This window comes from Microcebus murinus, chromosome 4, assembly GCF_040939455.1.
Source record: "Microcebus murinus isolate Inina chromosome 4, M.murinus_Inina_mat1.0, whole genome shotgun sequence".
Taxonomy (NCBI): Eukaryota; Metazoa; Chordata; class Mammalia; order Primates; family Cheirogaleidae; genus Microcebus; species Microcebus murinus.
Window position 1 is genome coordinate 7,586,292 of NC_134107.1, and position 25,550 is coordinate 7,611,841.

Below are 25,550 nucleotides of genomic sequence, written 5' to 3' on the forward strand. Positions count from 1 at the left end.
AGTTAGTGTTTATGGGGACAGAGTTTCAGATTTGCAAGCTGGAAAGAGTTCCGGAGCTGGGTGGCAGTGATGGTTGCACAACAATGTGAATGGACTTAGTGCCAATGAACTGTGCACTTAGAAATGGTTACGGTGGGAGATTTTACGTTATGTGTACTTTACCACAATAAAAATGTTTTTATTTATTTTTTAAAATTAACTGAGGGCAACTTATATCCCAGAATGTAGAGAGACCTCAGAGGTTACCAGGCCCTCATTTAACAAATGAAGGAAACCAAGGCCCAGATGAGCCTAAAAAGACAGCTGCCCAGAGCAGAGCTCGAACCAGAATTCAATCTCTTCACCCTGTGCCAGTGCCTTATTTAACCATCTGATTCATTTTTCAGTAAAAGTTTAAGATGCTTGACTCAGCCATTTTGTTTTAAATAAGGAACTTTAAAATGTACTCAATAAATACAACAAATATTGCAAAAACCTCAGTGTCATATTATGGCCAATAATATGGAAAAGGGAAAAGAAAGAAGAGAAAGAAGAGAAGCGGAGGAGGAGAGACCCACAGCCCTGCTGGGCGCAGACCCCACTGGGGCCCAGCGCGAGGCCGCGGGTGATGAGAACACGACAACGGGGAGCTCTGCGTCAGGGGAAGGTACGTACTCACGAGTGGAAAAAAGAAAGAAAAACAAGACATAAATAAGATCGTTTCGGATAATGACAAATGACTCAAAGATAAGAAACAGGCGACGTCTTGTGAGTGACAGGGAGTGAGGGCACAGGAGGAGATTATTGGGAGAGGCCTCTCTGAGGACGGGACACAAAGGCTGGGACCTGAACAGGGAGAAGGAGCTGGCCACGTACATATCTGTAGGGAAAGTACTCCAGGCAGAAGGAACAGCAACTGCAAAGGCCGCAAGGAAGAGTGAGCGTGGTGTACACTGGAGAGAAGGAGGCGTGAGCTGGACGGCGGAGGCCATGGCATGGGGGGGAGGGGCGGCTGCAGGCGTGGACAGGGCCTGCTGGTTGTGGCATCTCTCCAGCTGTGGACAGGCGGGACATGGTCTGATGCATGTTTGGAAAAGATCTCACTAGACAGGCGGGCAGTGGGGACTGACAGTGGTTCACATTTGGAGCGATGCAAGGGCTGAGCTGAGACACACAAGCCTCTGACAAGGTGGGGGCTCTAGGGTCGGGTGGCGTTAGGGTGATATTTGGGGGTACACTGGGCACGATTCACTGAGCAATCTGTTGTAGAAGACAAGGGGAAGGAAGAAATTCAGAATGGGGAGGTGGGTTGAGATGACTTTTCCTGCTACAGGAAGGATAAGAGAGAAACAGGCAAGGCTGGGAGCGGGGGTCTTCCAGAAGAGGGAAGGGCATTGGGAAACCCTGGGCGGCACTGGCAGTGGGTGGCTTCTGAAGCCGGGGGAGGATGTCCTTGAGAGAAGGGGCCAGCTGCACCTTAGGCGCACCCACACCGGAGTCTGGGCCAGGAGGAGCCAACACGGAGACGGGGAGACAGGGAAGGCGGGGAACACAGGGTCCTGGCACAGGCGCAAGTGCTCCAGGAGGATGGGGCATCAGCTGAGTTGTGACTCCCAAAGGCAGGATGAGAAGGGGCCACTGCGTGTGACCAGGAGGCAGTGAACTGGATCCGGAGGGGGGTGCCCAGCTCACACTCAGCTATGCAAAATGTGGGCAGAGGAACCTTGCTGGGCTCTGGGCTCCTCATCTTTCTAAAATATCCGTCATCATTAATTACAAAGTGGAGAGGCCTGGCAGACACCACGGGACCAAGAGATGAAGCTTTGCACACCACTAGCACCAGAGACATCACATGTCTGCTGATACTATCCAGCAAGAAGGACATGACACTCTCGTCAGGTTCTTATCACAGCGCACGGCTGGGATCTACCCAGGAGAAAGCAAGAGGCAAAACTAAATTGAGGGAATTTCCAAAACATAGCTGACTTGGACTCCAAAACACATCAGAGGCCAGGTGCAGTGGCTCACACCTATAACCCTAGCACTTTGGGAGGCTGAGGCAGGAGGACTGCTTAAGGCCAGGAGTTCGAGACCAGTCTAAGAAAAAGTGAGATCCAGTCTCTACAAAAAATAGAAAAATTATGGGGTGGTGGCACACATCTGTAGTCCCAGCTAATTGGGAGGCTGAGGCAGGGAGATCTTGCTTGAGCCCAGGAGTTCGAGCCTTCAGTGAAACTGACTCCCGGGCAACCAAGCGAGACCTTGTCACAGAAAAAAAGAAGCGAAAAAAGGTCATGAGGGACAAAGATTCAAGAATGGTTTCAGTTTAAGGAGACTAAAGAGAGGATGACAAAATGCACATGTGATCCTGGACTGGCTCCAGGATTTCTGCTCCTGTAAGGAACAGCACGGGACTACCAACAGAGTTAGATGAGGTCTGTGGACGAAACAGTACCGTGTTGATGCTAATTTCCTGATCTGGATAATTGGACTGTGGTTGTGTCAGAGAATATTCTCATTCTTAGGAAAACACACTGAAGTATTTCAGGGCATCATGCCTGCACTTCACACTCAAATGGTTCAGGAAAAAGCAGGCGAACGATGAAGCTACTGTAGTAGTACTGGGGGATCTCGACAAGGGGATAAGAGAATCATCTGTACCATTCTTGCAAATTCACCATAAGTCTGAAGTCATTTCAAAATGACAAGTGAAAAACACTGTACCTACTGCCAATACTGTTGGAGGAGATAGTATTGGGGAGTTCACAGCCTAGTACCTGCCACACAAGAGGTGCCCAGAGCATCCACTGGGGGCTAGGTGTGGAGAAACGCCCTACTCAGGGGCAGAATGAACTTCAGAGGTTATCGCCTTGTTATCTCCCACTCACCAGCAGCCCTCCTGACCCCTGAGCTCTGCTCTGAGTGGTCAACAGAAGCCAGAAGTTGCCCACAATGAGAATTCTTCACAGCTGGGAGCAGGTGGGTGCTGGAACCAGGGAGCAGGTGTGGGATGCGAATCTCACCCTGGTCCTGGCCACCGAATGCCTACTCTGCTCAGAGCTGGGATAGGGCTGTGACAAAAAGAGCCCATGGCTGGGCACATGGCTCACACCTGTAATCCTAGCACTTTGGGAGGCTGAGGCAGGAGGATCGCTCAAGGCAAGGAGTTTGAGACCAGCCTGGACAACACCGTGAGACCCCGTCTCTTCAAAAATGAAAGAAAATATGCCAGGCATGGTGGTGCACACCTGTAATCCCAGCACTTTGGGAAGCCAAGGCGGGAGGAATGATTGAGCCCAGGAATTCAAGGTTACAGTGAGCCATGATCTTACCAGTGCACTATAGCCATGGTGACCAAGTGTGAACTTGTCTAAAAAAAAAAAAAAAAAAGAAGGAAGGAGGAAAAGAGAAGAAAAGAGATGAAGAAAAGAGCATAAACTATCACCTTGGGGAAAGCAAAGAAGAGTAAAGGGCTCCTCTGGGACAAGCACAGCAACACAACAGTACACACAGTGGCTAATGAACCTTAACTGGTTTCACCTCCCAGAAATCAAGACATTTAAAATAAAAAAATGAGGTGCCACTTCTGCCTGTGAAGGCAGCAACCGTGTTGTGAAGACAGCTAATATTGCTGCTGCTACGGGAGGCAGACTCCTAAGCACTGTCTGGTCATCAGGGCAGCTTCTCTGAAAACCTGTTTGCAAAATCTATCAAGAGTCTTTAAAATATTTATGCCCTTTAGTCAGGTTAAAACTATTCTAGGAATCCACCTCAAGGAAATATTCTAACGTGGGAACCACATGTATGCAGAAAGATGTTCAAAACAGCATTATTTACAACAGCAAGTAACAAAAAGCAACGTAGAGATTGGACACAGTGGCACCTATACAGACAGTACATAACCGTTCAAAATAATGCCTCACACAGGTTTTTGACAACATGGACAATTATTATGGTATAATGTGAAGCCAAGAAAATTAAACAATAACACGACCTCATGAAGTTTTTAAAGCAATGGCAACAACTGTAGGGCGATGCCAGCAGGTCACCCCACTCACTCCCACGTGCTACGAAGTTGGTGCAGTGTTTTTTCCTCCTTTATGCTTTTCTAAATTTTTCCATATGGAAAAATATTCCCATATTTTCTCCATTGGGGATGTATTTTTTATAATTAGAAAAAAACTGAAGACATAGGCGGAAGGGACAAGACGATCCTGGCAGGAAAGGCGGGGGGGAGCCCCTGCAGTGTCCCCCAGTGAAGGCGCTGGGCTGTCAAATCTCCCAGGAGCCTGGCGCCCCCCACAGCAGGGCCACCCAGGAGAGCCTGCCTGTCCCCAGTGAGCAGCCTCACAGCGGGAGGGGCTGCACCTTGATCCCCAAACCTCCAGGGGCATTCCCAAATATTTCCAGGAGGCACCATCTTTCTCTCCACCTGGTGGGCGTACGCCTGTGACCACTTGGGCACTTACCCATCATCTTGTGGGTAAATAGGCCATTTCTGTTGCCCTCCTCCCCACGCTTACTCCTTACTTCCTTTCCAGGTAAAGAAAGAGATTCCCTTGGAAATTATGCCAAAGCCAGTCACCTCCAGAGCCCTGCCCCAGAGCGCGGTCGCCAAGTGTCTCCTTAGCGCACAGTCAGGAAAACAATGGAGCTCTGAGACGCCTGCCACTGCCCTGGCAAACCCTGTCACCCCCTTGCATTTGGTCTTCCTTTGCTCCTGGTGGGCAAGGGACTCCTCAGCAGTCCCCCCTTTCACAAAGAACCCGAGGCTGTGGGCAGTGGGGCAGAGGACTGTCCCATGAGGCCCATCCCTGCCAAGGGAAGGAAAACAGACCATTCCCTGAGGTGCCACGCAGATGTTTATAAAAGGGAAAAGGTCAGGGCCCTTTGGCTGAAGTCAGAGCAGGGAGAAAGTGGGGCAGAGAGCAGCCTCCCCCCGGCACGGCCCAGCGCAGGCCTGCAGTCAGCAGGCTCGGTCTGCCCGGCCCTCCCTGCCCCGGCTTTGTAGTTTGTGCACCACTGAGACCCCAGTTTTCTCTTCTGCAAAATCAAGTTCCACCACCCCAATCTACACAGGTTATACTGGGGATTGACTGAGACAGTGTGTCTGGAGCATGCCATGCCTGGGAGATAACTGCCAGCTGCTGTCACTATCTTTCCCTCTGCTCCCAGACAAATGCAGGGATAGAGAAGGAATCCCGCAGACCACACAACCGAAGGCCTGTGCGCTCTCATCCGCACCAGCACCCACCCCTGCTGTGAGCACCACAGTGCCCCACACCCAGACCTTCCCACCGCCACCTCCCCACCACCTCCCCTGGGGTCTTCCCTGTCGCAAGACAGCACAGGAGCCCGCTGAGTCCGGCCAGCTGTGCACCAAACACTTAGTAGAGTTTGTGACTAGGGAAACCACACGTGTGGCACCTGTGTACTCAGAGCAAACCCACGGGCCGCAGCACACCGTGTACTTTTGCCACACGCAGACACATGCCCCCAGCGCTCATGCCTACTCTGCACAGAAGACCCACACCTGACAAAGGCAGCTCCCAAGACGCAGGCGTGCAAGGGCCACACCTGTCCCAGGGCACTCACCCTGCACCAGCCAGGCACTCCGGCCTTCAGCTTGCGGAGGACAGTGCCAGAGGAGCCACGGCTGGCTGCTGCCCTGCCTGAGGTGACTGGCCTGGTCACAATGTTTTCAGGCGCAGACTGCTGGAGGCCTGGGCTGCGGCCAAGGCTGCAATCAGGGGAAGGGGCACTCCTGAGCAGGCATCCCCGCCTCCTGAGGCCAGCATGGGCCACTGGCTGCTGGGCAGGGCAGGAGGGTGGGGAGGCGGGGTCATCAGAGAGTAGGTGATCCATAGCCTACAGCCGCTGCCTTGACCCCCCTTGGGACGGGGCATGATGAGGAGGGAGATGGTCTGAGGCAGGAAAGCAGCCGAGATGGGAGGGCAGACTTACGTGATGGATCTAGGACATGCTGCCACTTGAGGTTAAAGGCACAGAAATGTCAACCAGCAGGCAGTGTGGGGTCTGGGTAGGCTGGTGGGGAGGGTCACACTGGCCTTCCAAGCCCAGACACGGCCCTGAAGCTCAGCTCACTGCTGCAGTCACACGAGACCCCTGCCACCAACCTGTTTCTCCCCACCCCCACCCAATGCCAGGCACGGACAAGGCCCTGCAGATACAAAGATGAATAAAAATACCATCTTATTCCCAGGACAGCTCCACCCTTCTTAGAACCTGGCTAAACTCAGCTTTTCCCTTACCAAGTCCCACTGCCCTCCCAGGCCTGAAACACAAACCTTTCCAGAATTAATGTCAGCTGAGGGAAATGCTACTGTGGGACAGGCGTGGGCCACCTCCGAGAGCCCTCCCAGAGGCAGGACCCGTGTAGGGCGCGTGTGGGGTAAGCTCACCCTAGTTTGTTGAGTGTGAGGGGGCTGGGATGGTCCAGCGGGAAGAGCTGAGCGGGAAGATTCCCACCACTCCCAAACCTCATGCCAGCCCCAAAGCCGAGATGGCCTCAGGCACAAAAATGGCCTTTCTACAACTCCCAGAAGCCCGCTCTGGCATTATAAGGGACCCTCTCCCCCCACCCATCCCCTGGCCTGTACGGGACCAGGCCTTGGCATCCTGGAGGTGTCTGAATGCCAGCCTCTCTTTCCACGATGGTACCTTCCCAGAAAGCGTCTCCAGCCCGCAGCCCTCTGGCCAGCACTGGTCCAGGTGCAGCCTGTCATCTTCACAGCAGGGCACAGAGAGGTGATGGCCAGATCCAAGGAGCAGCATGGGGCCAGGGGCCAGGCTCCCAATGCGGCTGCACGCTGTGCCCTACTTTCTGGGTATTTGGTTGGTGCTTAGAAATCAAGAAGTCCTCAAGGTTGGTGACAATTTGGCTGAGAAGCTTCCTTAAAAACACCAAGGGCCTCATTAACGAACTTGCATCTTGGAAAGAAAGAAAACTGGGACTGAGTTGCATCCACTGACCCAGAACCTTTCCTGCCAGTTTCCTGCTCGGTGCTGAGCCAAGAGGGGAGGCTGCCGGACCTCCACAGGCTAGAGCGGCCTCATTGATCCAGATCCTGCCCACATAGCCACCGGCTCAGGTTACATGCCCCAAGGGATACTACATTGTCCTGCTTGCTGCTGGTGACACACACAGGCAAAACTTTCCTTTTCTGACGGGGAAATGGGGGATAGGGAAAATGGCTAGTCAGCACCTCCCAAAGACCCTTTCCCCTGCTCTCCTTCCCAGGTGACAGCCCAGAGAGGCCCATTGGCTATTTTCCACAAATGCCAGCTGACAGATCCCTTTTCTCAGCCTCAGGTTGCGCATCAGAGACAGGGAAATAAGACAGCTTCGACTGTCACTTGGGATGTGTAAATAACTCCTCTTGAGCAGGAACGAGCCGCACTGAAGCAGAGTGTCTGCGGCACCTATTTCTCCCCTGCTGTCTCTCAGGATGGCTCCACAGATAGCTTCTACTTCTCTTCCTGCTTCAGTTTTCTCCTCCAACATTGGATCAATAAACTTAGCATTCTCCCTTCCAGAAAGGAGTGATAACTATGGAGGGGAAGGTGCCTTCAACACCCGCAGGACACCCTCCGCACCGAGCAGGGCCAGCAGGTGGGGGCCGGGCATCAAGCCCGGCAGAGCTGCTGCTCTGACCAGGCCAGGGCTGCGGCGCACGTCACCCCACAATCCCAATCACTTCCCTTTTACAGATAAGGACCCAGGTGCAGTGGACTAAGTAACACACTCAACATCACCAGCAGATCTGGGCCCACTATGTATGCCTCCTTCCAGAGCAGGAGCCCTGGACCGTTAGAGCTTACAGTCTTCCCCAAACTAAAATGAACAGGTTGTGGCTTTCATCAGAGGTACAGTGTGACAGGCACTTAGAAACCAAAAAACCCCAAATCAAAAAACCTGCTCCTGATAAAAACTGTGTCACTGGCCTGAACTCCAGCAGGGCCGCCCTGGCATTCCACGCTTCCCACCAGAGAGCCCGCAGTCACGTGTCCCAGATAAGCCAGGGCAATTTCAATTTGTCTAATAAATCATCAAAACGCCCCTGGAACTCCTGCTACTTCAGGTCTAAACTACATCTCCCAGGCTAAATCTTTCAACCAGAAACAGCACAAAGTTCCGATGTCACGCTGTCATCATCCAAGTTTTGGTCCAGGCAATACAGCCACTGTGCTGAGCAGAGGTAGGGATCAGGGTAGGGTGGCCCCTAACAGCTGCCGCAGCCAAGCCACAGGCTCTGGAATTTTCCTTTTGGGATCTGTATCACTTCCATCTCAATATCCCTGTTCTCACACAGCACCTCCTGCAGCCTCAGAGCGCAGCTGTGTGTGAGGCCAGAGGAAGGGAAAGGCACGGTAGGATGTTGCTTCAAGGGCAGCCAGCCAGGCCCCAAGTCCCCCGGCAAACCCATTTCAGAGGTGCACCGAAGAGCAGCCGGGGTGAGAAGGAGGGAGGGTGGTTCCAATGTTCCAACGCAGGCCTCGGGAATGTCCGTGCTAACTGGGCTCCTACACATCCACTTCCTACTGGCCACCCCAGCACCGGCACCCCCGCCCCCCAGCCCGGCTCAGCAGTTGCCAGCAAAAGCAGGTCAGAAGCAGAAAGGAAGACTTCTCAGCAGAGGACTCTGAACCGTGGCAGAAACAGCCCCTGACGGACAAACGGGGCCGCTCTCTCCAGGCTGCTGGGCCCTGTCCTACTCGTGTCTGATGGGGCCCCAGGGCTGGCAGCAATGGGGACAGATGAAAGGAGGACTCCACCTGGCTCTCAGGGCTGCAATGACCGATATCAAAGTGCCCAAGAAAAGACAGACTAAGGCTGAGATTTCTGGGTGGGGGAGTGGAAGGGAGGACACTAGAAACAATGCAGATGACAGACAACAGAAGACAGTATAGAGACAACACCAAAGACAGAAAGAGACACATGGCACTTGCTAAGACTCCAGCCAGCTGGTCTCTGGGCCTGGGGCCTTCGGGCTGCCAGCAGCACCAGTGGCGGTGGCGCGTCTGTAGGTCTGCCCAGAGCTGCCTTCGGCGGATTGACAGCCCTGGCCAGCCAGCCTGGCTCCTCATCACCCCTGGCAACCCTCCATTCAAAGGCAGCAGCAGAGGGGAAAGGGTGGCACCACGACAGCTTGCTTCGGGTCTCAGGACTTGGGCACTGGAGGACAAAGGGGACCTCAGAGAAAAGAGGTGAGTGAGGGGTCCTGAGGGCTGGGAGGGGAGTGGCAGGAAGAGGGCCATGCCTGCTGGCATGGAGATGGCTGGCTGATCTGTCCCAGCCTCTTGGGAAGGCAGTGAGAATTTCAGGGCCAACACTGCCCCCTGGTGCAAAAGGAGCCGGCACTTCTGCCCGCCTGCAGCCAGAGGCCCCCATGTGGACTATCAGGAAGGTCACCCGGCCTCATTTCTCCACATCCTTTAGGACTCTGCTCAGGAATGCCTTCCTGTCCCACCCCCCAGCAGGCTCAATATACTCCAGGAGCAGCCATCTCCCTCCAGCATGGCTCTGTCATTGTCCTCACCGTACCTGTTGTTTTGCTTAGGGGGACTCTCCATGATGTCATGTCCCTGTCCTCAGCAAGGAGCATTTTAATGTTACAATGATTTCTTGACCCGTCTGTCTCCCTCCCCAGATGCCATGAGGACCCTGGGTACAGGATCCCTGGTCTATTTTGTTGCTAGCGCTCTGCACAGCACCTGACACCAGAATGAAATAGATATCTGGGAATGACTTGATGGGCGGATTGATATTCCAGGTCACACAATGAGTTTGCTTTGCCCAGAAATATTGGGGAACACTTAGACAAACATCAATAAGGCTTGGCCCCTCCTAGGAGCAGCCCACACAAGCTAGTGGGACACACAAGTGTCCCTTACATATAGATTAGAGCCCAAAATGCTGCTGACGGAAGGTCAAAAGGGCAGGGCCAGCACAAAGTGCCTCGCAGACTGCTACACGTACTGTTTGTGCACCCCCAGCCTCCAAACCTGTGGGAAATAAATGTCTGTTGTGTATAAGCCACCCAGTCTGTGGGATTTTGTCACAGCAGCCTGAAGGGACTCAAACACACACTGAGGGTGGGAACCAGTGAAGCATGAGGCAAGGGGGGTCAGGAGCAGTGAAGACTCAGTTCTCAACATGGCGGACAATGCTTTCACGTAGGGAGATGGATGTCAGGATGCAGAAGATGTGGGCGGGTGGTCCAGGAGCTTCCTGACCCTCTTCAGGCCCAGCCTGCCCCTGCCGCAAAGCCGTGGAGGACCTGCTCCCCACCCCTCAACTCCCCTTGTCCCAAGGCGACTGGAAATAAACACTGGCTGGATTAGAGAGAGACTCCAGAGGTCTTGGGGACTTCGGGACCTTACAAGCTCAGGATAAGCGAGTGTAGCCCAACCTTATGGGTTGAATTATGTCCCCACAAAAAAGATGTGTTGAAGTCCTAACCCCTAGCACCTCAGAATGTGACCTTCTTTGGAAACAGGGTTTGGTTTTTTTTTTTTTTTTTTTTTTCTTTTTTTTGAGACAGAGTCTCACTTTGTTGCCCAGGCTAGAGTGAGTGCTGTGGTGTCAGCCTAGCTCACAGCAACCTCAAACTCCTGGGCTCAAGCAATCCTTCTGCCTCAGCCTCCCGAATAGCTGGGACTACAGGCATGCACCACCATGCCCAGCTAATGTTTTCTATATATATTAGTTGGCCAATTAATTTCTTTGTATTTATAGTAGAGACGGGGGTCTCGCTCTTGCTCAGGCTGGTTTTGAACTCCTGACCTCAAGCAATCCGCCCACCTCAGCCTCCCAGAGTGGGCAATAGGGTTTTTACCAAGGTAATTAAGTGAAAATGAGGTCACTAGGATGGGCCCTAATGCAATATGCTTGGTGTCCTTACGAAGAGGGGAAAATTTGGACACAGTGACAGACACACAGAACAAAGATGATACAAGATACAGGGAGATGACAGCCACGTGACTAGAATGAGGCATCTACAGGCCAAGGGGGTCAACGCCTGTCGGCAAGCACCAAAACCCAGAAGAGGATGGGAAGGGTCTCCGAGGCGCTGTCAGAGAGGACGTGGCTCTGCCCACACCTTGATTTTGAACTTTTAGACTCCAGATCTGGAAGGCAATAAAGCTGTTGTTTTCACCCAGTTTTTGGTACTTGGTTATGGCAGCCCCAGGAAACTAACACACCCAGATTCCCTGCAAATGACCAGAACCTACATAGACCCTCACACCAGGGATTGGGGAAGCATAACAATGGTAAAAACGTCCCTGTCTCTCATCTGCTCATCCTGATACAGGCCACAGGGGTGACTTTCGGAGCACGCAGCTATTTAGGACTGTGATTGGCCGGGGCAGACTGAGTGGGAGCTGGGCAGAGTGAGCGGGAGGGCCTCCCCAGGGAAAGATACCAGGCTGGGGAGGAGGAAAGGACGGCCGGGGGTGGGGGGGATGGAGGCAGAGGAGGGGAAGAGCAGGGTTGGGTGTGGGGGTGGCTGGAGCCAAGGCAGATGGAGCAGTGAGTGAACAGCTGGCAAGAGCTGTGGCAGGGAGTAAAGGCCCGAGGAGCCCAAGGCCTAGACCTACACTAGGTCCAGAGCTCACACACCCAGCAAGAAGCAAGCGCTGTGTCCCCAACGTCAAGGGATGCGATGGAAAAACCAGGCAGAGGAGAGGCAGATTTGCGACGTAGAGGAACTGCTCGGGCAACTTTGAGGAAGCCGGGTTTGAGGAGGAAAGACGAGACGTGGAAGATCAGCTGGGAACGTGTTCCAGTGAGGGCAAGAGACGACGAGGACCTGAACCAGGGTGGTGGCAACAGGTATGGAAGAGGGGCGCGTGCCAAGAAATGCTGAGGAGATAAAACCCACAGCGCCTGTGAAATGGGAGGTAGAGAGGCAAGAGGGAGGATGTCTCTGGGGCCCTGCCTCAAGGTCAATAGTGGCGACACCAAATTAAAGGACACAGAAGCAGGTGTAGGTAGAAACCAGTGACTCAACTTTGAACCCACAGGGCATCTGGTTGGAGAGGACAGCCAGGCAGCTGGGTGTGAGTCCCCTGTGTAGGGACAGTTCCGCACTGGCGGCAGAGAGTCACCCCCAGCCTGCTCAGGAGACGAAAGCAGAGGGTGGATGAGGTGATGTGGAAACACCCACAGACAAAGATGGAGCAGGGGGAAGACACCACACCAAGAGGACACTCAGAGCCACGGGAGAGTGCTGTCGTGGGAGCCAAAGGCTCCAAGAAGGACGATGATCAGTGTCCAAGGCAGCAGGGCTCTGACAAGGAAAATTAAAAGGAAAGAAAAAAGCCACCAGATCGGGCAACAGAAGGCTCCTTGGTGACCCAAAGAGTAACATACTTAGATGGAGGGAAGGAAAGATGAGGACAGAGTGAGTTGACAGGTGAGGAGGTCTCTACTTCAAACTCCCCAAAGACAAGAACTTTTAGAACATTTAGGTAATAACAGAAAGGCAGGATGAGCTAGAGGGTACTAGAATCAAGTATCCTTTTTTTTAATGAAACATTTGAAAACTACAGATAATACAGCTAGCAATATAGTGTCCACGAGTTCAGAATAAACTGATGGAACTACACTGATATATTTGCTTCATATTTGATGTTAAGAAATAGGTCTCAAATATAGGGATTTATTTCTATCCCCTTTTGAAATCCCACTAAAACATCAGTTAGGATTTTTTGTTTTTGTTTTGAGATACTGTTTCATTATATCACTCAGGCTGGTCACAAACTCCTGGCCTCAGGTGATCTTCCCATCCCAGCCCCCTGATTAGCTGGGGTGTCTATAGGTGAGAAATTTTTTTAAAAACCAAGCCACAGGCACAAAGAATGGGAAAGCTGACAGCAGCAGATGACAGAGGTCAGGAAACTGGGGACAATGGCCAGCATATGGACAAGTGTCAATGACAGGGGAACGGAGCACGCAGAGGAGGAAGCCCCGCCAAGTGAGCGGCTCGAGCTGCAGACCACCACCTCAGAAGGTAAGAGGGAGGGGAGGGCCGCAAACAAAGGCCTGGTTACAGCCTGAGATTCCTCTCCGCACCAGACACAGCCAGGGGACCCACCCACGCCAAGTGGAATGACGGTGACAGTAGACTCTGTGGCCCCCAGTTGTGCCAGCACAGGTCTCAGAGTGTCTTCTACATTTGATCGCTGAGTCCTGACAACATCCCTTACTACAGGGTCACATGCCACTCCCAGGTCTAGAGCTGTGGAAACCGAGGCTCAGTGAGGACGGGTGGCGTCACATGCCCAAGGGCATGCTGCCAGATGTGTTGGAGCTGGGGTGCATGCCCTGGTCACTGGAATGCAGGGCCCTGCTCTTGACCACGTGACAGTGCCTTTCAGAAGAGGCTCCAGCCTGGCCACGAGGTCTGGTCCAGGGTGGGAGGTGCCGAAGCGCTGCAGGGAAGGAATGCAAGTCTCCAGGCAGGACGGGGTCGCAAGGCCCATCTCCAGGCAGCAAACTGAGGGATTCCTCCCCAGGAAACCAGAAGTCCTGCCCCACTGACACTCAGTGGGCTCTCCAAGGAAAAGCTGCCTGCAGTCCCATCTCCCAGAGGGGAGCACCACGGCCACCCAGCTCCGCCCCTGCCCAGACTGCAGTCGGCTTTGCTGTCACCATCTTCAACACGAACAGCCTGCTAAATATCACCAGATATTTGAGGAAATCACCAAAAAGTTCACCAAAACAAATTAGGAATTTTGAAAAAAGGAAACTCTGAGGAGAAATGCAATATAGAGAGTATTTAGAAAACCTGTAGGCTGGGCGCGGTGGCTCACACCTATAATCCTAGCACTCTGGGAGGCCAAAGCCAGAGGATCTCTTGAGCTCAGGAGTTCAAGACCAGCCTAAGCAAGAGCGAGACCCTGTCTCTACTATAAATAGAAAGAAATTAGCCAGACAACTTAAAAAAATATAGAAAAAATTGGCCAGGCATGGTGGCACATGCCTGTGGTCGCCGCTATTCAGGAGGCTGAGGCAGGAGGATTGCTTGAGCCCAAGAGTTTGAGGTTGCTGTGAGCTAGGTTGACACCACGGCACTCTAGCCTGGGCCACAGAGCGAGACTTTGTCTCAAAAAAAAAGAAAAACAAGAAAAAAAAGAAAACCTGTAATTAATCTTCTCGGAAAAGCAAGAAAAGCTACTGCATTCATTAAGAAGTAGCAGCTATAAGGCAACAATAAGGAGCTCTAGGAAATTAAAAATAGAGTTGCAGAAATTTTTAAGCATAATAACAGAAGAATTAGAAGACAGCTCAGGGCATTACCCAGAAAGACTAACATATGGCAAACAGGAGAAAAGGTAAGAAAATAAAAGACACAGTCCAGTAAGTCCAATATCCAACTATCTGGGAATCTAGACAAGGAGAACAAGAGCAGGGGACTGTCCACAGGGGACTGAAAGACATTCATTCAGTGTCAGAAGAGCTCTGAGGCCTGGGGACAGTGGCTCAGTCCTGTAATCCCAGCACTCTGGGAGGCCGATGTGGGATGATCGCTTGAGCTCAGGAGTTCCAGACCAGCCTGAGCAAGAGCGAGACCTTGTCTCTACTAGAAATAGAAAAGTTAGCCAGGCATGGTGGTGCACACCTGTAGTCCCAGTTACTGGGGAGGCTGAGGCAGGAGGATCACTTGAGTCCAGGAGTTTGAGGTTGCCATGAGCTATGATGACACCACTGCACATTACCCAGTGCAACAGAGTAAGACTCTGTCTCGAAAAAAGGAAAAAAAAAAGCTCTGAGAGCCCAGTGACATGCCAAAAGACCCACCTGGAAAAAAGATTAGAAGGGATGTCATAAGCTTCCTGCATTAGTTCCCTATGGCTACGGTAACAAATTACCACTAACTTAGGGGCTTAAGACAACAGAAATATGTTCTCTTCCAGTCTTGGAGGCCAGAAACTCAACATCAGCTTCAATGACCAACACCAGCAGGGTTGAGCTTCCCTGGAGCTCTAGGGAGAGTCTGTCCCGCCTCTTCCAGCTGCTGGTGGCTATTGCACTCCTTCACTTATGGCCCCATTACTCAATCTCTGGCTCCATCTCCGCAGCGCCTGCTCCTCAGTGCACGTCTCTGTGATGGCATCCAGGGCCACCGGGGCGATCCAGGACCATCTCCCCAGGTCAAGATCCTCATCTGCAAGAGAGCTCTTCCCTTATAAGGTAACACTTAGAGGTTCCAGGGATTAGGGCCTGGGTATCTCTGGAGGCCATGTTTCACCCTGCTACACTTCTGAAGACAAACAAAGGTAACACACAACAGTCTCCAACAGCGACACTGGAGCCAGAAGCTACTGGAGCAATGTCCAGGGCTGAGGGAAAATGGTTTCTGAGCTAGAATTCCCTACCCAGTTAGGCTATCCATCGCGTGTGGGGTGAAGACAGGCATTCTCAGACACCCAGCCTGGAAAGTTTACTGCCCATGTGCCTACTTGCCCAGGGAGCTCTGGGATGGGCACAAACAAAACAAAGCAGCAAATAAACCAAGAATGAGGAAGACAAGGGATCCAGGCACCTGGGCTGCCAGCAAGAGGAAGCAAAAGGAACCCTCAGGGTGATGATGAAAGACATCCCAGGCGGCCAGCCGGCCTAGAGAAGTCCCAGTGGCGGTGGCAGCAGATGCCAGAAAGCTCCCGGGAGTGGGCATGTCCAGGAGGGAGCAGGTGTTAACCAAACCAGCGCAAAGGCAGATCACCCGGTGTCTGGGAGAGAGCAGAGAGGAGACAGCGATATGCAGTGTGCTTGTCTGCGGTGAGGGAAGGAGGCAAGTAGCAACTCTAGGAAGATGTGACGTTACACAGGAAGATGCTACCATAGCGCACACTCTGTATTTTCTGATGTGAATATTTTCTTGATTTTAATAATGTAAAATCTGAAAATGTACTTAAACAAAAATGATTCCATGACCATGCCAGGAGGGTGGAGGGGGGGAGGCGAGCAGACAGTGAGAGCACACTAGACCTTCCAAGGAGGACAGCCGTGAACAGAGCAGCCACTACTGGGGACAGGCAAGCAAGAGCCAGGAGTCACGGGGTTGTCCCCGGGAGACAAGCATGAGGAGACAGGTGGGACAGTGGATTGCGGGTTTTTATAAGCCTGTGGCACAATTTGACTTTCAGAAATGTCCACGTGTATTTTGATAAAAGTGAAACTTAACAAAAGGGAAAACCACACTGTACAAATAGTTGCAGTGTCCCTGTGGTCCTTCCTAATTCTATTCCCTGTACCTTTCTCCTCCTTACCTCCCCTGGGGTCACCACATCCCAGAGTTGCTGGATACACATCCTTGTGCTGACTTTATACTGATTAGATATATGTGTACCTACAGCCATATATATATATATTTTCTTTTTTTTTCTTTTTTCTTTTTTTACAGAGTCTCACTCTGTTGCTGGTCTAGAGTGGCGTGGCGTGGCGTCAGCCTAGCTCACAGCAACCTCAAACTCCTGGGCTCAAGCCATTCTTCTGCCTCAGCCTCCCAAGTAGCTAGGACTATAGGCATGTGCCACCATGCCCAGCTAGTTTTTTCTATATATTTTAGTTGGCCAATTAAATTCTATTTTTTTTAGAAGAGATGTGGGTCTCGCTCTTGCTCAGGCTGGTTTCGAACTCCTGACCATGAGCGGTCCGTCTGCCTTGGCCTCCCAGAGTGCTAGGATTACAGGCATGAGCCACCACACTCGGCCATATAGCCATATATTTGTTTTAATATTTTTCTTAAATGATAGCCATTTTGAACTTGTTTTTTTCACCCATTTTAATATTTGCAATCTATCCACATTGGTACAAGCAGACCTAGTTCATTAATTTTAATGGCTGGATAATGTTGTATTGTATGTCCCATAGTTTACCCACGCACAGATGAGGGACTGCTACTATTTGTGTCCTCACAAATTCATATGTTAAAATCCTAACTCCCAATGTGATGGTCTTAGGAGGTGGGGCCTTTGGGAGGAGATAGATTGTGGGGGTGGAGCCCTCCTAAATGGAATTAGTGCCCTCGTAAAAGATATCTCAGAGAGCTCCATTGCCTCTCTGCACTGTGAGAAAAGCGTGATCTATGAACTGGGAAGTGGGCCCTTGCCATACACCCAGTCTGCCAACACCTTGATCTTGGATGTCCCAGCCTCCAGAACTATGAGAAATAAATATCTGCTGTTTATCAGCCACTTGGTCTATGGTGTGTCATTGCAGCCCAAACAGACTAAGAGAGTCACAAATAGGTTGTTTCCAATTTTTATCTATTAAGAACTATGTTGTATGGGTTGGCAAAATGATAATTGTCCAGTTAGGCAACAGGTACATGAAGTTCATTATACCATTTGCTTCATTTTTGTGTATGTTTGAAAACAGTCATAATAAAAAATCAATATAAAATGTTAAAAATGAATAACCTTCCAGCTACTTAGGAGGCTGAGGCAGGAGGATAGCTTGAGCCCAGGAGTTTGAGGTTGCTGTGAGCTAGGCTGACGCCACAGCACTCTAGCCCGGGCAACAAAATGAGACTCTGTCTCAAAACAAACAAACAAACAACAAAAAAAGAATAACCTTCACCCTACATATAAAATGTGCAAGAATTTCTCCGGGACATATACCTAGAATTGGAACTGCTGCATTACATGACAGGCATATTTTAAATGTCAATATTGCTAAATATTACTCTAAAGTAGTTGTCCTAATAATTTACGAAACCACCAGAAGTATAATAGAATTTCCATTTCGCCACATCTTTATCAACTCTTACATTGTCAGACTTTGACTTCTGTCAATCTTGTAGGTATAAATTGGTATCTTAATTTTCAGTTCCTGATATTAGTGAAGCTGGTAATTTTCTTAGGATTATGGACATATATTTAGGTTTTCTTTTTTGTGAACTGCCTGTTCATAGCATTTGCCCATTATTCTGCTGGGCTGGTAGTTTTTTTCTGAGCTGTAATAAATCTTTTTGGATTCTACACATGAGTAGTTCTCCATCATATATGTGGCAGTCAGCCTCCTGCATGGGAGGGGGTTTAGCAAGTTTTAGGTAGGAGGAGAGGAAGAGCTAGGAGGGCAGGGATAAAGAGAGGGGCAAGTCCAGTAGGGAGGCTCTAGGCCCAGGTGAAAGATTGGCCTTGAACTGGATGAAGAACACCTCCTCCTCTCAGATCAATGTGCCTAGATTTTCTGGGACAGTCCCAGTTGTAAAATATTATAGTGTCTGGCCACAAGTGTCACCCATCACACTGACTCAGTCAAGGCTTGGAATGACTAATAGCTTTTTCATCAAGGCTGAGAAGGGTAGATGTCACATTCCAGAAGGCACAACCAAAAGAGCAAAATGACAACCCAAGATCAGTTTGTAGACAACGAGACTTCCTACTGCCATGCAAGCTACTCATTTGCTACAGCTGCTCAAAGAAGCAGGAATAATGAATTCAAGCTGCATCGTAGATAACTGAGATTAAACTTTAAGAAAAATATCTGGCCAGTCCCATCAGCAAAAGATACAAATTAGAAAAAGCAGTCCCACTTCCCTCTGCAGGACTTGTAAAAGAATTTAGTTTTCTGAATGAGTTGGTTCAGGTCAAGGGATTCTTCTAGAATAGCAAAATGTTAGACTAATTATATAAGAGATTTCTTAAATTTCTGTTATGATTATCTAACCTTGGAGAAGGGAAGTAAAGCAGTTTTCAATTTGTATTGAAATCTGTAAATGTTCCTACAGAAAGCTGTTTTAATATTATTTTTTGGGGGGAAGGGCAGAGTCAGAGTCTCACTCTGTCACCCCAGCTAGAGTACAGTGGCATCATTGTAGCTCACAGCAACCTCAAACTCCTGGGCTCAAGCAATCCTACTGCCTCAGCCTCCCGAGAGTAGCTGGGACTACAGGCGCACACCACCAGGCCCAGCTAACTTTTCTATTTTTTGTAGAGATGGGGGTCTCTCTCTTGCTCAGGCTGGTCTCAAACTCCTGAGCTCAAGCGATCCTCCCAGAGTGCTAGGATTATAGGTGTGAGCCACCACACCCAGACCTAACAAAAAGTTAAGTATATAACATAATATTTGGGGCATACTTCTACTATAAAATTATTTGTTGTTTATTTGAAATTTAAATTTAACTGAGCATCCTGTACTTTATCTGGCAACCCTAATGAGCCAGCAGTATTTAGGCCCTGACTGGGCCTTAAGAGAAAAACAGGCCGGGCGCAGTGGCTCATGCCTGTAATCCTAGCACTCTGGGAGGCCGAGGCGGGTGGATTGCTCGAGGTCAGGAGTTTGAAACCAGCTTGAGCAAGAGGGAGACCCCCCCGTCTCTACTATAAATAGAAAGAAATTAATTGGACAACTAATATATATAGAAAAAATTAGCCAGGCATGGTGGCGCATGCCTGTAGTCCCAGCTACTCAGGAGGCTGAGGCAGTAGGATTGCTTGAGCCCAGGAGTTTGAGGTTGCTGTGAGCTAGGCTGACGCCACAGCACTCACTTTAGCCTGGGCAACAAAGTGAGACTCTGTCTCAAAAAAAAAAAAAAAAAAAGAGAAAAGAAACATGTGAAGAGAATTCCCAGGGAGAACATACTGATTAAGATCCCAGACATCAAACTGCCTGGGTTCAAATCAGGGCTCCACTGAGTCTGGGGAAGTCCTTCAACCTCTGGGCTTCAATTTCTCCATCTGTCAAATCAGAGATAACAATAATTGCTTCATGGGGTTGTTACAAAGATCAAATGAGGCTGGGCGGTGGTTCTCGCCTTAATCCTAGTACTCTGAGAGGCTGAGGCGTGTGGATCGCTCAAGGTCAGGATTTCGAAACCAGCCTGAGCAAGAGCAAGACCCCATCTCTACTAAAAAAATAGAAAGAAATTGGCCAACTAAAAATATATATAGAAAAAATTAGCCGGGCATGGTGGCACAAGCCGGGCATAGTCCCAGCTACTTGGGAGGCTGAGGCAGGAGGATCGCTTGAGCCCAGGAGTTTGAGGTTGCCGTGAACTAGACTGACACCACGGCACTCACTCTAGCCTGGGCAACAGAGTGAGACTCTGTCTCAAAAAAAAAAAAAAAAAAAAAAAAGATCAAATGAGTTGGTGCATTTGGAGTGCTTAGAATAGTGCCTGCTACATAGCCCTTATTATAAATATTGGCTTTTGGTATTAGCATTTAGTATTAATGTTGGATCTGCAGCCAGTGGCCCGTGGTGGGGATGGGGCAGTGAGGGGAGGCCCAGGAGAGGGGCTGGGGCTGTGGCAATGCAAGGCCTTGTTTGCCGAGATGCGGCCTTGTTTGCCGAGATGCTGCCTTGAAGCACAATTCCACCTGCTAAGCCCTTAGTCAGGACAGGCCAGATAACCGGAAAGGCGAGGTCCTGCTGCCTGGCTGCAGTGAGGACCCACCATGAAACATGTGCACAGCTCACTCTCTCACTAGCTCACCCCTCTGTGAGCATCTTTTCTTTTTTCTTTTTTAGAGGCAGGGTCTAGCTCTGTCACCCAGGCTGCAGCACATAGTGCAATCATAGCTCATTGTAACCTCAAATTCCTGGGTTCAAGACCTTCTCCTGCCTCAGCCTCCCAAGTGGCTGGGACTACAGGCATACACAACAGCTAGCTAAACTTTTTAATTTTTTGTAGAGATGGGGTCTCGCTATGTTGTCGAGGCTGGTCTCAAACTCCTGGCCTCAAGTGAATCTCCCACCTCAACTTCCCAAAGTGCTGGGATTACAGGCAGGAGCCACCTCGCCAGCCTGTGCTCAACTCAACAGCTCTGTGCTCGGGGACATCATGTTTAAAGTCTGAAACTGGCCACAGTGGGCATGGTTAAGCCACAGATACTGGCAAACGCTGTCACCAGGACCCCTTCCTCCCCTCCCAGAGAGCAACCCTAACAGAACACCTAGATGGCAAGGCGTATCCCCAAGAAGACAGAGACAGAAAGTGAGGGACTCGAGTAAATAGAGCCCTTCTCTGCCCTCCCTTTGGCTAGAGAACCCAAATAAAGATGCCTCTTTTTCTTTTTCAAGGGCCTGGTGTACAGAGTTCTTAATTTGGTCAAACCATGAAGATGAGCGAAGGAAGGAAGGGAACGGGTGCTCTGTCCATGTCTGAAGGGGTTCAGATGCCATTTTGCCATACTAACTAATCTGTGAGGATACTAAGATAAAAATCCTTTTCATAATCTCACTTATTTTTAAAACTTTTTTTAAAACCTGCTCCCCAGTACATAATCTCATTTAACAACTTGAAAATTATTTTGTCTTCTCAAGGGACTGATTTCCTTGTTCCTACCCTTGACACCTTCTCTTTCACTCAACCAACTTAGGCCTTAAAGTGGGAGGGTGTAAAATCACAGTTTTTGCTTACATGTCACATGGCTATTCTACAGTAGAACCGCCCCCACCCCAGCAAGCCCCTTGCAAACAGCACACAGGCACCAAAACCCAAACCCGACACTTCCCCTGTCTTCCTCACCACCCTCTCCCCAGTAACCGGGCTTGGGTTTGGGATCATCTTCAACTCTTCCCCCTCTCTCACCTATCATCTGGTCAAGAAGTCCTGTCAATTTCACCTCTTAAATCCCTGACATCTTCCCTGCTTTCATTTCTACTAAACTACCCTGAATTGTCCTCTTCTTACTACCTCAACTATGTAAAACCTCCTCCACGTTACCACAGCTTTAGCTACTAATCCACACTGTGTACCACCAATGGTTAGCATCCCCAAACACAGGCATGCCCTCACTCTTCCTAAAAACCTTCTGTGACTCCCCACTGCCCACAGGTGAGTCTCTCGTCTCCTTCAGGCCTGCCCCCCTGATTAGTCCAACCTGCCTGCCTGGCTGCCACCTTTCCTCAGCCTCCGGATCCTATAACTCCGGTCCAACTGCCTCCTTTTTGTTCCCAAATAATCCAAGCACCTTCCCATCTCCCTTGGGTACCCCCTCCACCAAGACACGCCCTCACTAGAGCCTCCCAACCTCGTCTGTGCAAACCCTGCTCCTGTCTCAGTTATGCACCTAATTTTTTCTCCCTCCTGAAATCCCATTGAGACTTCAGTAAAGATTCTTTTTTAAAGCTATAAATCCCCAAGGACAGAGAGAATAGGCGGGAAGACGACAGCAACATGACTGTGGAAGCTGGAAGACAGCTCAAGTTAACTGACCTTGCAGCCCTGGCTGTTGAGGAAGGCTCTACAAAAAAAACAGAAAAATTCACCAGGTGTGGTGGTGAGGACCTGTATTCCTAGCTATTCAGAAGGCTGGGGCAGGAGGATTGCTAGAGCCCAGGAGTTCAAGGCTGCAGTGCGCTATCATGACACCATTGCACTCTAGTTCGCGCAACGGAGCAAGACCCCATCTCAAAAAAAAGAACCACTGAGACAGCAAAAAAGCTCTTGGAAATCTCCCCGGGGCCAAGAGTCCCAGCCACTTAGGAGGCTGTGGAAGGAGGATTCCTTGAGCCCAGGCGTTCAAGGCTGCAGTGAGCTATGACTGTGCCACTGCACTCTAGCCTAGGTGACAGAGCAAGACATCATCTCTAAAAAAAAGATAAAAATAATTTTTAAAAACGAAATCTCCTAGAAACTGAAGCAAAAAGACAAATTAGAAAATAGGCAAGAAAGGTGAAAAATATTAAAGGGTCAGTGCAAGAGATCCAAAAGCTAAATAACAGGATTTCAGAAAGAGAGAACAGTAAAAAAACAAAAGGGGAAGAAATGAAATAGTTCAAGAAATTTTTAGGACAGGACACAAGTTTCCACGTTGGAAGGACCCACCGAGAACCTAACAAAACAGATGAACACAGACCTACACCAAGGCATGTTACAAAATTTCACATCCAATAAGCTTTGAGAAAGGGGATAAAAGAAAAAAGGACAGAAAGAATCAGAAATCAGAAAGATTTTAGATGTCTCAGCAGTTTGAAAAGCTAGAGAAGTACAAAGCAGTCCTTCAAACTTGTCAGGGAAAAATTATTTCCAACCTAAAATTCTCTATCCAGCTAAACTATCAATCACACATGCAGGTAAAATAAAGGCAAGGGCCCAGGGCTAGAACACCCTCCGTTGGGAAGCTGCGGTGGACGTGCAAGTCAGCGAGGAATAGGAACCAGGGCAGGAGGAAGGCACAGAGAATCCCTGGGGACAGCGTACCCAGAAAGTGGCCGGCAAGGAGGACAGGGGCACCGGCCTCCACTTCATGGGCACCCTTCCCGCCAGAGGGAACTGAAGGAAAAGGAGCCCTCGTGAACCTGACCATGAGACAGGAAAGCAGCGTGAGCTTAACTAACACCTATAGCCTAACCCGCATCTCAGCAGAAGCCTTCCGATCCCCACAGAGCACAGCGTGGAAGATGTCAAAATCCACCCTCAGGAGAGGTGTCCTTTGATATGTACACACATACGCTCATACGCATGTAGGATATTTCCAGAATGAGATTCAAGAACCTGCGTACTTGATTATGTATTCAAAAAATGAATAAAATACAATATAAGAAAAGTGTATCCTCCTCCTGTTCAAGGCCCCATTTCACTCCCCCTCTCTCAAGAAGCCTTTCCTAGGTCTCCACCCTGGCTCAGGGCAAGCCAGGTGTTCCCTTCCGCGACTGCTTGTCCCTGGCCCCTGCTTAGAGGGTGTAGGTTCTATGCCCAGCCTCAAGGTCTCTGGAAATAGACGTAACCAGCTAACTTTGTTATCTAAACTTGGTGTGGATGATTTGCTCCAGGAGCACTGGAAAAAACCTTTCATTTTCTGCCTGTTATATGCCAGGCATCATCTAGCCCACTTGATTGTCACCGCAATCACATGGGGCATTGTCAACCTTTTACTGATTGTCCTTTTACATTGTCCTTTTACTGATAGGAAAACGGAGACTCAGAAGGATCCACAGGAAGCAGCAGACTCCAGGACGGCAGGCCTGTGTGCTCACAAGAACACCCAGCCGGCACCTAGCTCACAGTTTGGCTCCAAAATGTTTATTTGAACCAGAATAAAATTAAACTGGAATTAAAATTTTCCTACTGGAAATGGGGTCTTTCAACGTGCTAAGATCCAGAAAAAGAGGCCAAGAGTGCTCTGTGGAGGGCAGTGCCTCCAGCCAGGCAGGCAGCCAGGCCAGCAGTTACAGAACAGCAGCAAACTTTCCTTGTTAAACCAGTCTTTTAGCCTGGATTACTCGAGGGCCGGGCCAGGTTTTGTTTTTAACAGCTTTATTGAATATAATTCACAAACCATATAGTTCATACATTTAAAGTACAATTCAGACTGGGCGTGGTGGCTCACGCTTATAATCCTAGCACTCTGGGAGGCAAAGGCGAGGATCGCTTGAGCTCAGGAGTCTGAGACCTGCCTGAGCAAGAATGAGACCCTATCACTAGAAAAATTAGCTAGGCAACTAAAAATAGAAAAATTAGTCAGACATGGTGGCACATGCCTGTGGCTACTCAAGAGGTTGAGGCAGGAGGATCGCTTGAGCCCAGGAGTCTGAGGTTGATGTGAGCTAGGCTGACACCACGGCACTCTAGCCCAGGCAAGAGTGAGACTCTGTCTCAAAAAAAAAAAAAAAAGTACAATTCAATGGTTTTTTAGTACATTCACAGATACGTGCATCCATTTCAGTCACATCTTGCCAGACAACAGTCCCTGCTGGACATCCCAGCCTCCACAATTTCAGGCCCCACTGGTGTGTGGAGGAAACACTGTTTCCTCTCCTCACACCTTCAAGCCTAGTGGTAGTGGCTTTCCACTGTCACTTGTCCCTAGGTGCTTCAGCTTCCCATGTTGTATGCCCAACTTGCCTTGGCTGCTTGATTCAGTTTCTCACAAACAATATGTGACTTGCAACCACTCCTGACCAGTCTCATTTAATGAGGTGGACCCTGGCCAGTCTTTGCTGCTATTTTGCTAGACCCCACAGCCCAAACATCCCGGGAGGAAAGCCCCATGGAACCCAGGACAGTGTGAAAACTTGGTTCCCCAACGTGCCCGAAGGGGTGTGGAACCGGTGGCCTTGGGGCTACATGTGGCCCTCCAGATCCCCTAGTGCAGTCCCTCAATCAAATCCAAACTTCACAGAACAAACCTCTTTATTCAAAGGATTTGTTTTGTAAAATTTGGATTCAGTCAAAAGACCAGACTCAAGAATCCACAAGGCCACATGTGGCCCCAAGGCTGCAGGTTCCCCGCCCCCACAAGCCAGGGAGATAGCAAGGGAATTCAATGGGAAAGAGCTTCAGTCCCAGGAAGGAAGAAAAGTAAACAGCAACCCAAATAGGACATGAGGGATTCTTGACTCCTAGGGGGACATACCTCTGTAGCCCCTTGATCTGACCTTTCACGCTTTGGAATGCTTTGGAATTTGAACACAGAAACTGGGCCAGAAGCCTCCCAGAGACGAAGTTCTGGGCATCCACTCTTGCTGGTTTTATCGTAATGGCCACGTGGCAAAGTGTCAGAATCACCAACAGTTTGCATGAGCTTGCCACTTGAGTGCCAACCACCACATTAAATGGTTTATAGTATCACATTTAGTCTCCAGAAGC

General features: G+C 49.9%; 1 protein-coding gene across 10 annotated transcripts in view; it reads right to left on the minus strand.

The window, feature by feature from the left end:
* PC (pyruvate carboxylase) overlaps positions 1-25,550 on the minus strand; it is a 100,309-nt gene that overhangs the window by 23,894 nt on the left and 50,865 nt on the right. Inside the window, exon 1 of one of the 10 annotated variants that reach the window (XM_012757590.2) lies at positions 5,575-5,704. The exons of the other annotated variants lie outside the window; for them this stretch is intronic. The gene's annotated coding sequence lies outside the window, so the exon portion shown is untranslated. Of the gene's footprint in view, positions 1-5,574; positions 5,705-25,550 lie in introns of those variants that run through there. 10 annotated transcript variants of the gene reach the window in all.